Source organism: Bos taurus, chromosome 3, assembly GCF_002263795.3.
Source record: "Bos taurus isolate L1 Dominette 01449 registration number 42190680 breed Hereford chromosome 3, ARS-UCD2.0, whole genome shotgun sequence".
In the NCBI taxonomy this organism is placed as follows: domain Eukaryota; kingdom Metazoa; phylum Chordata; class Mammalia; order Artiodactyla; family Bovidae; genus Bos; species Bos taurus.
In genome coordinates this window covers 80371638-80384853 of record NC_037330.1, presented here as the reverse complement: position 1 = coordinate 80384853, position 13216 = coordinate 80371638, and the positions used below count along the sequence as shown (strand labels likewise).

The 13216-nt window shown below is 39.9% G+C and overlaps 1 non-coding gene and 1 pseudogene across 1 annotated transcript; both read right to left on the bottom strand.

Annotated features, from left to right (window-relative positions):
• Nucleotides 1-7757: 7757 nt before the first annotated feature.
• On the bottom strand, nucleotides 7758-11726 carry LOC132344974 (large ribosomal subunit protein uL22-like; annotated as a pseudogene).
• A 559-nt stretch (nucleotides 11727-12285) lies between these two features.
• TRNAG-GCC (transfer RNA glycine (anticodon GCC)) lies at nucleotides 12286-12359 on the bottom strand. The gene has a single exon. It is a non-coding gene; the product is annotated as a tRNA-Gly (tRNA).
• Nucleotides 12360-13216: the final 857 nt, after the last annotated feature.

The following is a 13216-nucleotide window of genomic DNA, read 5'->3' as shown; positions in this document are numbered from 1 at the left end:
TGTATAACCAAATTGGATTTATCCTAGAATACAAAGTTGGTTTAATGTTAAAAATGAATCAATGTAATTTGTTATTAATAGATTAAAGCTGAAAAACTATATGACCATCTCTACATATTTGAAAGCAGCAAATCATTAAAAAAATCAATATAATTCTTAATTTTAAAATTCAGCATGCTTGAAATAAAAGGAACTTTAAAGTCAATTAATACAGAAAATATACAGTAAATATTTTACTAGTGAAACACTGGAAGCTTTCTCTTTGAAAGAAGTAAAAGTAGAAAGATGACTACTATCACCTTTTCTATTAGAGATTACACTGGTAGTTTCTGAAAGGTTAGTTGCAATGTAGAATCTGAAACCACATCAGTACACTATGTATTCTGTTATAGTACAATTCATTGCTCTCTCTTTTTATTTTGAGGGTAATTTTTAACATAAATCAAGGTTTCTAAATGTCATAAACGGTCATTTGGAAAGTATTAGTAACTGAGTTATGCAGATTTTTCAAATGTTAGAATACATGTCCTTACACAATATCAAAAATCTCACATTTGTTAATATCACTTCTCTCATCAAAAAAAAATGTAATCAATGAAAATGCACGAGATTTAATAAAATTAATTTTTACTGCTTCATTTATGATATTCTTAAGTGAAAATGGCATTTCCTTTGGTAAGTGGTATATAAGAATACAGTGATTATCAATACAGTTTTGTACCATTGCCTTGATTTGTGCTAGGCTCCCAGAAGTTTTCCCCACTAATACTTTTGCTCCATTAGTGTAGATGTTAACCCAATGAAAAAAAGCAAATAACATACAAGTGTTATTATAAAAGTAGTTTTGTCCTCACAGACTCCCTAAAAGATCAGGGACCTTGAGATGTTCATGAACCATTCTTTGAGAGTCACTGCTCTAGGATACAAGCCTAGAAGTGAAGCTGCCTTGTCAAAAGATATGTATAACTTTATTTTTACTGAACAGTGCCACACCCTTTTCCAAAGTAGTTGTATTAATTGATATTCTCATCAACAGCCCATTAGAATTCCCACCTCTCCACATTATCACCACCAGTTGGTATCACATTGGTACTTTACTGTGGTTAATGTTGCTTTGGGAATGAGGGGAACCAGGTGGAGCAAGTCTTCCTATATTTACTGGTTTTATGAACTCAGTCTTTTATGAGGTACCTATTCAAATTTGCCTGTATTCAATTGGGTTGCCTGACTTCTGCATAATGACTTGTGTACATTTTTTTAACGCTTCCTTTTTAAATTTTCATTCTTTATTTATCTTTGGCTGCACTGGGTCTTTGTTGCTGTGCACAGGCTTCTCACTGAGGCGGCTTCTCTGGTTGGGTTGCAGGGGCTCTAGGCGCATGTTATCCCAAGGCATGTGGACTCCCCAGACCAGGGATAGAACCCATGTCCCCTGTATCTCCCCATGCTGTGGCTTGAGTTTTCACTCAGGTATCATTTTATGAAAAAGTTCTTTAATGTCATCTAATTTATCAATTTTTTTGGCTTTGCTTTTTATATTAAGAATTCTTTCTCTATTACAAAGTTATAAAAATGTTTCCATATTTTCTTCCTAAAACTTACAGCTTTTAATTAGACACATTATTTGTGTTAACATGTAATGAGTTTATTTTTTAGTAAGTATTTGGATTTTGAGTTTTAATTTCTAATGCAATAGACGTTAATAGGAATTTATAAACAAAAACTCTATGGGGGTCCTCAATAATATTTAAGACTGTAAAGGAGTCTTGAAAGAAGAGTTTAAGAACCATTGTCCTAGAGAAACTTTTTATAAATTATTTTATATTTTTGGCTGTACTGGGTCTTTGCTGCTGCATGGGGTGGGGTGGGGGTGGGGGGCTTCCCTTGAGAAAGTTTTGCATTGTGCCCTAGAGGTAACATTGTGCCTAGAGGCACAAGATTTTCTTAGTAGCATTGTTCAGAATAGCCTGAAACTGGAAACAATTCGATCATTTATCAAAAGCAGAATGGATAAATTACAAGTTAAATATAGTTACAATGGAAGAGTAGATAGCTGAGAAAGTGAAAACATAAGCCATGGATGCTGTACCCAACAACGTGGATGAATCTAACATAACACTGCACAAAAGCAAGGCACAGGATAATGTCTATATTATGACTCATGTATAAGCTTTTGTAACAGGCAAAATGAAACTAGATTTAAAGGATTCAGTATTCTTGCCTGGAGAATCCTGTGGACAGAGGAGCCTGGTGGGCTGCTGTCCATGGGGTCACACAGAGTCGGACATGACTGAAGCGACTTAGCATGCATGCATGCATGCATGCATAAGGATGGATAAACTGTATCCTGTATAAGTCCTGCTGTATAGCACACAGGAACTATGTTCAGTATCCTATGACAAGCCATAATGGAAAAAAATATATATGTATAACTGAATCACTTTGCTGTTCAGCAGAAATTTTTTTCTAATTATTTTAATTGGAGAATAATTACTTTACAATATCATGACGGCTTTTGCCATACATTAACATGAATCGGTCACAGGTATACATGTGTCCCCTGCCCTACCCTGAACCCCCCAACCCCTCTCCCACATTCCTTCCCACCCCACCCCTCCAGGTGGGGTGCCCTGCTTCATGAATCAAACTTGCACCAGTCATCTATTTTATTAATACAATATTGTAAATCAACTACACTTTAATAAAATTTAAAAAATAAAGGATGCTTGCATAGCTGATAAAATATACATTAGTTGGTAAAACACAGAAAAGCAGTGAAACAATTGCCATAAAACACAGAATAAAGGTGATTTTAACTGGAGGGGGGTGGTGGAGTTTGTGCTTTTGGGGAGCCAGCAATGTTCTATATCTGATTATAGTACTGGTTATATAGGTGTTCATTTTGTAAATTACTCTTTAAACTATTTATATGTGTTATGCATCTTTCTAGATGTATTACGTATGCTTCATCTAAATTTCTAGAAGTCATATTCTTCAAAGAAATTTCACACACATTTTAAACAAAGGTCTTCTTTTGATCTTTCAATTACCCCCGTGGTTCTTGTGAAAACCTGTCTGTATTAGTCAGGGCCCCACCAAAAAAAGAAATCACTTATTATATTTGGGTGAAGTTGGTAATTTGAGGAGAGTTTAACAAAGGGACTCTACAAAAATGGGGGCAGGATTTAAGGAACCCAAACGTGTTAATAAAATACCCTGGTATTAGTAACTTAGTAATACCATTACCACATACAGGCTTTTGGGGCAGGGAAGAGAAAGGCAGTACAAGAACCAGGAAACAGAGCTCTGTGCAAAGAGCTGCTGGATGGGAGCTAGGACCTCTAGTGGAAGGATGCAGCCTGTTCACAGTGCGGTGACTATAGAAAGAGCGTAAATATGCTGACCTAACTCTTCTCCCTTCCTCTGATCCTCTCTCAGAGCTCCCTTGTTGTTGAACTGGACTAGAAACCAGAAGGAAGCGACGCAGTGCATTTAGATCAACCTCCCCGGGAATAGGCTTCCAAGGTGGCTCAATGGTAAAGAATCCACCTGCCAGTGCAGGAAACACAGGAGACACGGGTTCAATCCCTGGGTGGGGAAGATCCCCTGGAGGAGGGCATGGCAAGCCACTCCAGTATTCCTGCCCTGAAAATCCCATCGACAGAGAAACTGTGGCCTACAGTCCACAGGATCGCAAAAGAGTTGGGTGCAACTTTGCAACTAAGCACTCATGCATCCAGGGAATGCGGCAGGAAGGATAGAGGGTAGATTTGGAGGGAGGAGAAGCTGGTCACATGTTCGCCTGAAGCTAAAATGTCAGCTGCCTCCATTATTTTTCTTTTAAAGCACGGGGTCTAGGGGAAAGGGAAACATGACTAAGTGACATAACACATAGCTTGTATAATCCCTCTTCTGCAGCAGGTCACAGGGCCTAAGCTGGTACTCAAGGCTACCTTCTACCACCTATTTCTTTTCTTGTGATTTTCTATCAGCACTTGACTGAATGTTTTTGCTTGTTTGTTTTGTTTTGACCCCTCTCCTTGTTCAAGGCTGGAGAAATAAAGATGCTTTTGACTGCTTCTCTAAAACCTAAAATTTATATATATGGGATATGAGGCGTGTTAGTCTTATCTTCATTTTAGGCAAATGTACTTTGCCAGTGACCAGACTTGGCCTCTGGGCCACAGAATGCTAAGACGTTGTCCATTGCACTCCTGAGTTCTTTTTTAAAATCTTTTAAAAATTGAAGTACAGTTGACTTACAATGTCGTGTTAATTTCTGCTGTACAGCAAAGTGATTCAGTTATATATATATACTTTTTTTTTTTTTTACAAATATTCTTTTCCATTATGGTTTATCACAGGATACTGAAAATAGTTCTGTGTGCTATATAGTAGGGCCTTGTTGTTTATCAGTTCTGTATATAAAAGCTGGAATCTGCTACTCCCAGCCTTCCACTCCATCCCTCTTCCAACCTCCTCCCCGTTGGCAACCACCAGTCTCTTCTCTGTGTCCATGATTCTATTTCTGTTTCACAGATAGGTTCGTTTGTGTCATATTTTAGATTCCACATATTGAAACGTAAAATATCATGTATGAAACGAGATGCCAGTCCAGGTTCGATGCACGATACTGGACACTTGGGGCTAGTGCACTGGGATGACCCAAAGGGATGGTATGGGGAGGGAGGAGGGAGGAGGGTTCAGGATGGGGAACACATGTATACCTGTGGTGGATTCATTTTGATATTTGGCAAAACTAATACAATTATGTAAAGTTTAAAAATTAAATAAAATAAAAAAAATAAAATGATATCATATGGCATTTGTCTTTCTCTGTTGGACTTCACTCTGTGTGGCAATCTCTGGTCCGTCCAGGTTGCTGCAAATGGCATTCTTTTGTTCTTTTCATGGCTGAGTAGTACTCCACTGTATATGTACACCACATCTTCTTTATCCACTCATCTGCCAATGGACATTTCGGTTGTTTCCATGTCTTGGCCATTGTGAACAGTGCTGCTATGAACAGAGGGGATGCATATATCTTTTGGAATTAAAGTTTTGTCTGGCTATATCCCCGGGAGTGCACTGCATCCCTGAGTTCTAACCAGAGCCTCGCCTATGCCACCATGGAGCAGCAAGCCAATTACTGTTAACAAGGACCCCTTTTCTATATATTGGCTCTATGGCCTGAGGAACCCCTAAGGACCAGTCAGCTTCCACTTCATGGGTACCATGTCTACTATACTTTATATTTTTCATATGAAGACACTGAAACCAAGAGAACTTGAGATACTTATCCAAGACTGTGTAGTTAGTGTAAGAGCTAAAGCTCAAAAGCTCAGCATCCTGACTTAAGATTACTTTGTTTCCCACACACTGAAGGAGTACATCTGTGTCTTATCACTGTAACAGGTGGACATGGAAAATAGGAGTAACATAACGTTAGACTGTAATAAAGGGGACTCATGGGAGGGAGAGTACATAGTAGCAGATGGCTCTAAGTATTAAGGCACCATAGGGAATGGCAAGACATTTGTCATCCCGCTGTCTCATCGTGCCAAGCTCCAGCACTGAAGATGTTTTTGCCGTGTTTTTCCAAGCAGGGCCTTTTCCAAAACAATTCAGTGTGATGACTACTCAAGCACATTTTAATGTGTTTGCTAATGAATTTCCTTGGTATTGGAAAGTAATACCATTTTTCTTTTGTAATATCTCCTTTCCATTCCCCCAAAGGAATTCACATTTTCTTTTTCTTAAGTTACAGAAAGTCCATACTAGTGAAGCAATAGAGATTGTTCTGATCCATAAAACCATGAAGCACCATTAACCATTAATATAGTCCTTTCAGTAAACCCGCAGGGATTTCCGGAATCATGGTGGGCAAGTTTGTACGTGACTCTGCAGTTTAGGATTTCCATTGTCTTTCGGGGTTAACTAAACTGATTAGTAGGTAGTAAGTGATAAGGCATAAGGCTGGGATGTGGGATGAGGAAAAGAAAGAATTAAAGGAGTCAGAATGAGTTACCCAAAATAGAAACTTACTTTGTAAGGGTTGGTGGCTCTTTACCTGAGTGATCTGAAGATGGTAATCACTATTTTATTGCTTTCATTATCTTTTTAATTTCTGAATTTTTAAATAGAAGTCACCTGCTCTCTTGAGCTACGTTTGGTGAAATTAAGAATGCTGTCACAAAAATTTTTAAGAAAGGACTGGAAGTTGGAAAGTAATGGTTTATAAATGTTCTCCAGTCTATGATGAGGGATGAGGCCTCGAGTAACTTGGTCACCTTAGTCAGGAGTGGGTTGAGATGACTCCCTAAGAAGGAGGAGAAACAACCTTGCAAATTAATCCTGCATTAACACAGTCATTGGGGGAAATTTAATATAACATGTAATCTATCACTTCAATGCTTTATATTAAAGGAAAAATGGAGGGGTGCAGTCCATTCTTAAGCTGGTGGGGAAAGATGTTTTTGGATAGAAGAACTTTTCATAAATATCAGATCACGTTAAGTCTGGTGGATGCTTTTTTTTCCCTTCATCAGAAATGAAAAAGCAGGAACTTCCCTGGTAGTCCTTCTCACTTTCTCACTTCTGTCACTATAGGTTAGTTCTGCCTGCTCTTGGATTTCATATAAATGAATCACACCACACACTATATTATTTTAGGTCTGGTTGCTTTCATTCAGTGTACTTCTAGAGTCATTCATGTTTTCGCATGTATCAGTAGCTCATTCCTTTTATTGCTGAATATTTATTAAAAAGCAGAGACACTACTTTGACAACAAAGGTCCATCTAGTCAAAGCTATGGTTTTTCCAGTAGTCATGTATGAATGTGAGAGTTGGACAATAAAGAAAGCTGAGCACCGAAGAACTGATGCTTTTGAACTGTGGTGTTGAAGAAGACTCTTGAGAGTCCCTTGGACTGCAAGGAGGTCCAACCAGTCCATCCTAAAGGAAATCAGTCCTGAATCCTCATTGGAAGGACTGATGCTGAAGCTGAAACTCCAATACTTTGGCCACCTGATGGGAAGAGCTGACTCATTTGAAAAGATCCTGATGCTGGGAAAGATTGAAGGCGGGAGAAGGGGACAAGAGAGGATGAGATAGTTGGATGGCATCACCGACTCGATGGTCATGAGTTTGAGTAAACTCCGGGAGTTGGTGATGGACAGAGAGGCCTGGAGTGCTGCAGTCCATGGGGTTGCAAAGAGTTACACATGACTGAGCAACTGAACTGAACTGATTCCTTTGTATGATTATATCACAACGTGATTATCCATTTCCCGTTGATGGGTATTTGAATTGTTTTCTATTTTTTAAGCTATCATGAGTACAATTGTTATGAACATTCTCATCCAAGGCTTTTTGTAGACATATCCTTTCATTTCTCTGGGGTATATAAGGAGAAGTCAAATTGCTGGTCACATGGTAACTTTATGTTTAATTATTTGAGAAACTGCAGAGTATTTTCCAAAGCAGCTGCATCATTTTACATCCCCACTGGCAATGCACACAAGTTTCAATTTCTCCATATTTTTGGCAACATTTGTTACTGTCTATATTTTTGATTGAAGCCACCCTAGGAGTTGTGAAGTTATATCTCTTTGTGGCTTTGGTTTGCATTTCCCTAATGACTAATGACACTGAGCATCTTTTCAAGAGCTTATTGGCCATTTGTTACACCTGCTTTGGAGAAATGTCTGTTGTCCTCATCAATTCAGAATGTTATAACAGAATACCATAGACTGAGTAGTTTATAAACAACAGAAGTTTATTTCTCATAATTAAGGAAATTGGGAGATTCAAGATCAGGGCACAGGCAGATTTGGTGTCTGATGAAAGCATACTTCCTGGTTCAGAGAAGGCAGTCTTTTCAGGTGTTCTTACATGGCAGAAGGGGGAAGGGACCTCTCTGGGGTTTCTTCTACAAGGGTACTAATTCCAGTCATGAGGGCTCTGCTGCAATAACCTAAAATCACCTCTCAAAGACCCTACCTCCTAATACCACTACATTGGGGGAATAGGTATCAACGTATGAATTTAAAGGGAATATAAATATTTAGTCTGTAGCATCTATTCAAATCTTTTGCCCATTTTTAATTTGGTTATGAGTCCTAACTGACTTTAACAGTGGTTAAATTTAGCTGAGGAAGTCTGTTGTATCAGGGGCACCTCTTTCAATTAAAACTAGCAGAAAATACAGCCTATACCTAGCTTAAATATAAACAGAATTTGTCGTATCACAGAACTGACAGATCTTGGGGGCAATTTTGGCTTCAAGAATGGCCTGATCCAGTGGGGGAAAAATGACAACAAAACCGCATTTCTCCCTATTCATCTCCTGGCTCTGTTTGTGCTATGTGAGCACCATCCTTGGACAGACTCTTCAATAATAGCAGCAGTGCGGCTCCAGCAGCTCCAGTCTACTTTCCCCCAGGTTTAGATGAATTGGGAATGAGTGCTTGCTTTTCTCCCAGTAGCTTTGGCAAAAGACTAGTTGGTCCTGACTACAAATGAATCAGTAGAAGTAGCCAGGGGAATAGGTACACGCATAGTTCTAGGAGGAGTCACAGGCTCCATTCTTGAAGCCAGAGTTAGAGTCCAACCAAAGCTCATGGACTGCAGTGAGGGAGGGGAAGTTCACCAGAGAGGAATTAGAATACTCTTTACCAAATTAGAATACTCTTTACCAGCATCCACTTTCCTCTTCTTTACTAAAAGAAGGGGAAAATAAATGTTGATATGTCACAAACTAGCAAATGCTCATTACAGTGCTTCCTGGGACTTCCCTGGTAGTCTGGTGGTTAAGATTCCACGCTTCCAATACAAGGGGTGCAAGTTCGATCCCTGGTCTGGGAATAAGATCACACATGTCTTGTGGTATAGCCAAAAGATTCAAATAAAACAAACAAACAACATATCATACAGTGCTTCCCCACCATGGTCATGGTCTGACTGAAAGTTGACATGATTTTATCAAAGCAACTAAGCCAAGAGATGTGTCTACAAGATAAACTTTTTTCTTTTCTTGGCCGCACTGCTTGGCTTGCAGGATCTTAGTTTCCAACCAGGGATCAAACCTTTACCTCCTGCAATGGAAATGCACAGTCCTAACTATTGGACCACCAGGAAATCCCCTGTTATTAATATTAATAGAGGCATATTTATAAAGGCAAGAGAACAGTTAGTAGTAAAATCATGGAAAAAAATTACAATGTTTGGAGTTGGAAGACCTGGTTTGAAATTCTAGCTTTGATATTTGCTAAGCACTATGATCTTGGAAAAACCACTTAACCTTCCACACCACATTTTTCTAAGCTTAAAATATGATTCTGACATCACAGGGTGGCTCCAGATATACAAACACATGGCAGCACCTGGCACGTAAAGGGGATTTACTCTTTTTCACCGGCCCTCCATGTGACCCCAGCCCAGGGTCACTTCTTTCCCAGTGAGTGTTTGCTTTCCTGAGGGATTTTAGAGATTTCCCAGAACATCTTTGGATTCATTGCCTGATTGAGCCCTAAACTGCAAACTCAGCTCCATGATTAGAGTATGATTCACTCAACTCTGAGAATGGTTTCTGGTTGGAATGTCATTGGAGTACAATGAGCTAGATCCAAATGGTGGCCTCTGAGTATAGCCTACCGTGGAAGACAGGGATGCTCTTCTTAGCTGGAGGCCTAGGAAATGTCAGACTCCCATGGTTTGATTTCCAGCAACAGAAAGGAGTGCCTCCTTCCTCCTCTCTGAATGCATGCTGCCTCTTCGGATTCTAGTTTGGTAACTGAGCAGTAGGAGCCTCATTACTCCCAACTGGGTTAAGAGTTTGGAACTTGTCTGTTGGTAACTCCAGAATTTCTATATAAGAAATGCTTAGGGACAGCAGTCCTGACTGAAGTGAGTATCTACAGGAATTGCTTTTGAAATCATTTGCATTTTAATGAGTGGAGAGTTTTACTTGGACTGCATACTATTTAAGATGGCTTTTGGTAGGGCTGATGGCAATTACCTGGAAACTTTGGTTATCCCTTGACACCACCATGGACTGTACTCTTTCCTCATCTCCATGATGCTGTACCTGACTTATGTAGGGAGTGGAGCTATTGCAAAATTTCCTCATGGGCATTTTTGTTCTGCCTCTGTAAGTCTGAATTCTCTAGAAAGCAGACCGACATGAAGATGGCGTTAGAAGTAAAAGCAATTTATTGGGAAACTTTGTGCTTGATTGTATATATTCCCTCTCACCAAAATCACATATATACTGACCTTCCCCTGTCTCTTTGGAGTGGTCTCTCAGAGTTAATCTGAGGTGCTGTCTCCTGGGTTGCAGTCCTATTTTTGCCCCAAATAAAACTGAATTCACACACACACAAAAGAAGTAAAAGAATTTAAGAAAAGAATGGCATGATATATTTAAAGTGATGAAAGGGAAGAACCTCCAACCAAGAATACTCTACCCAGCAAGACTCCCCTTCAGATTTGACAGGGAAATCAAAAGCTTTCCAGACAAGCAAAAGTTCAGAGAATTCAGCACTATCAAACCAGCTTTACAATAAATGCTAAAAGAACTTCTCTAGGCAGGAAACACAAGAGAAGGAAAATACCTACACAAAATTAACCCCAAACACCTAAGAAAATAGTAATAAGATCATAAATATCAATAATTACCTTAAATATAAATGGATTAAATGCACAGCAAGAGACACAGGCTGGCTAGGCCGATGAAAATGTGCATGTATGCACTTCCACTTACCACATCGCTCTACTTAACCCCTCAAATTGCATGTAATTATTTATATTGCTAGGTTAATCATGTTCCCATTATGGCTCGCAACTGTAATTATCTTTTATTTTTTATCTATTGATTATGAAACTGATAAACATCTTTTTCTATTGTGATTATGTAACTATTAGTCACTTAATACCATTGTATTATGATTGGTCAACAAAAAATAAAAGAATTCTATATCACTAAAACTATCATTTAATAGAAAAACCTGTAATCACTTTTTTTTTTTTTTTTTGCTAACACTTGAAATACATTTACTAATTAAGACAACCAACACTTTTACTTTTATTTGCATTTATTTTTTGCGGCATTTATTCCTGGACCATAAGTTTTTGTTTCTTCAGTTTCTTCTGGGATTCTTTTTCTTCTGTGCAACCTCCTCTTCTGGTTTAGGAATAATCTGTTCTTCTTCAGGAAGGATCATCTCAGTGTGGCAGGGAGAGCTCATGCAGGGGTTGATCTGACCATGAGCTCTGTAAGTCCTGCGCCGCATCCTGGGGGCTTTGTTCACTTGGATGTGCTCAATGACCAGGGGATCTACATCTAAGCCCTTAAGTTCAGCATCAGTCTCTGCATTGTTGAGCATGCGTAGTAAAAATTCAGCACTCTTTTTGGGCCACCGACCCTGCATCCAGCCCCGCTGTTTGGCCCGTGCACACCTACCATCTCCACCGTTGTAACGACGGAATGGCACACGGAATGGCACACGGAATGGCACACGTTGCTTCTTTAAAGTGACATCCTTCAGATACTTGGTGGCTTTTCGGATATGCATACCCTTTATGGCCTGGGCAGTTTCCGAGTGTTCTTAAAGTGAACACGAAGATTTGAACCTCTTGATTTGCATGATTTTGTGGGGTTTTCTGGGTCAAGTGAATAGCGCACCATTTTTAGGGGTCACCTCAGGCCGCTTACTGGAAAAAAAGCTGTCATCACTTTTTAAAATCCAGAAGTAAAAGCTACTTGTTGGGGGGTAATGTCGGGGAAAGGCAAAAGGAGGAGGGGTAGGAGTGAGCAGGGAAAGACTTTAAACCATGATGCAGGGCTGATCCTGGTGCAAGGAGGAGAAGGAAGCGTGCTTTAGTAGGTAGAGCTTCAGACTGTGGTGTAGCTCTGGAAATCTCACAGGCAGCCTAACAGGGAGCCTGGCACCAGGATTGCCCTTCAAGCAGTCCCATACTGCACGGCCATGGTCACACCCATCTTTACCAGGCTCAGTCACTGGCTGACAACTCAGTGGGAAAACACGTTGCATTCTGGATGCTGGGGTAGATGTAGAAGGTGCTACAGCTGGAGGCTGTCAGCTCTCTGTGCTCCCTGAAGCATGTTCCTTTTTCCTTTTTTAAAAAATAGATGTCTTTTAAAAAGTATATTTATTTATTTATTTGGCTGCAGTTGTGGCACACAGGATCTCCAATTTTTGTTGAAGAATGCAGAGTCTTCAGTTGTGGCAGGGGAACTCTTTGCTGTGACCGGTGGGATCTAGCTCCCTGACCAGGGATTGAACCTGGGCCTGCTGTATTGGCAGTGCAGAGTCTTAAACCACTAGACCACCAGGGAAGTCCCAGCACACTCTTGAAGAGAGGTCTGAGCTGTAGCTTTTACAGTGGCCACAAGCCCTCACCTCCAGCTGGCCATTCTGCTCGTGCCTATATACACACTTAGAGGAGGGAGGTGGCGTGTTGCTGTGCTCCACAGAACTGCCTTAGCTTCCTTCCTGATTCCCTTGGCTGAACCATCAGTAAGTCATCCTCTACCTTAGATTTCTTCTCTTTGAAAGATTCCCTGTGCCTGGAATGCTTCTGCTGCACTCACCCTAATAACCAGCTCTGGCATCTCCTTCACGTCTCTGTCCCCATTTCAGTGAATTCTTCTCTGACCATCTAATAGAATAGCAACCCCCTCACAATCCTTATTTCCCTTCCTGGCTTTATTTTTTTTTTTTCATAGCACTTATCATGCACTATCGAAAAAGTCTGTTTGTATATTTATCCTCTGTCTTCTTTGATTAAAAATAATTGATGTCAGCTCAGCAAATTGTATTTGCTGCACCATCTCTAGTGCCTACAATGGTGACTGCACATAGCAAATGTCATTCAGTATGTGACAAAGGAAGGGAAAGAAAGAGGAAGATAGGAAAAAACTGATAGACCCACATGAATGTTCTAAAACTTAGTAAATACCTCTAAACCTTTCTCTTTTTGATGCAGACTTTGTATCTAAGAAGCTCGTCTAACTTCTCTGTGCATGTCAAGCATCTAACTTCCTGAAAGTGAAGAAATTTGCAAAAGTGGGTCACTTAAAGGTGGAATTTTAAATTAAAGACAGGTACTGCTTTCCTCGGAGAAGGCAATGGCACCCCACTCCAGTACTTTTGCCTGGAAAATCCTATGGACGGAGAAGCCTGGTAGGCTGCA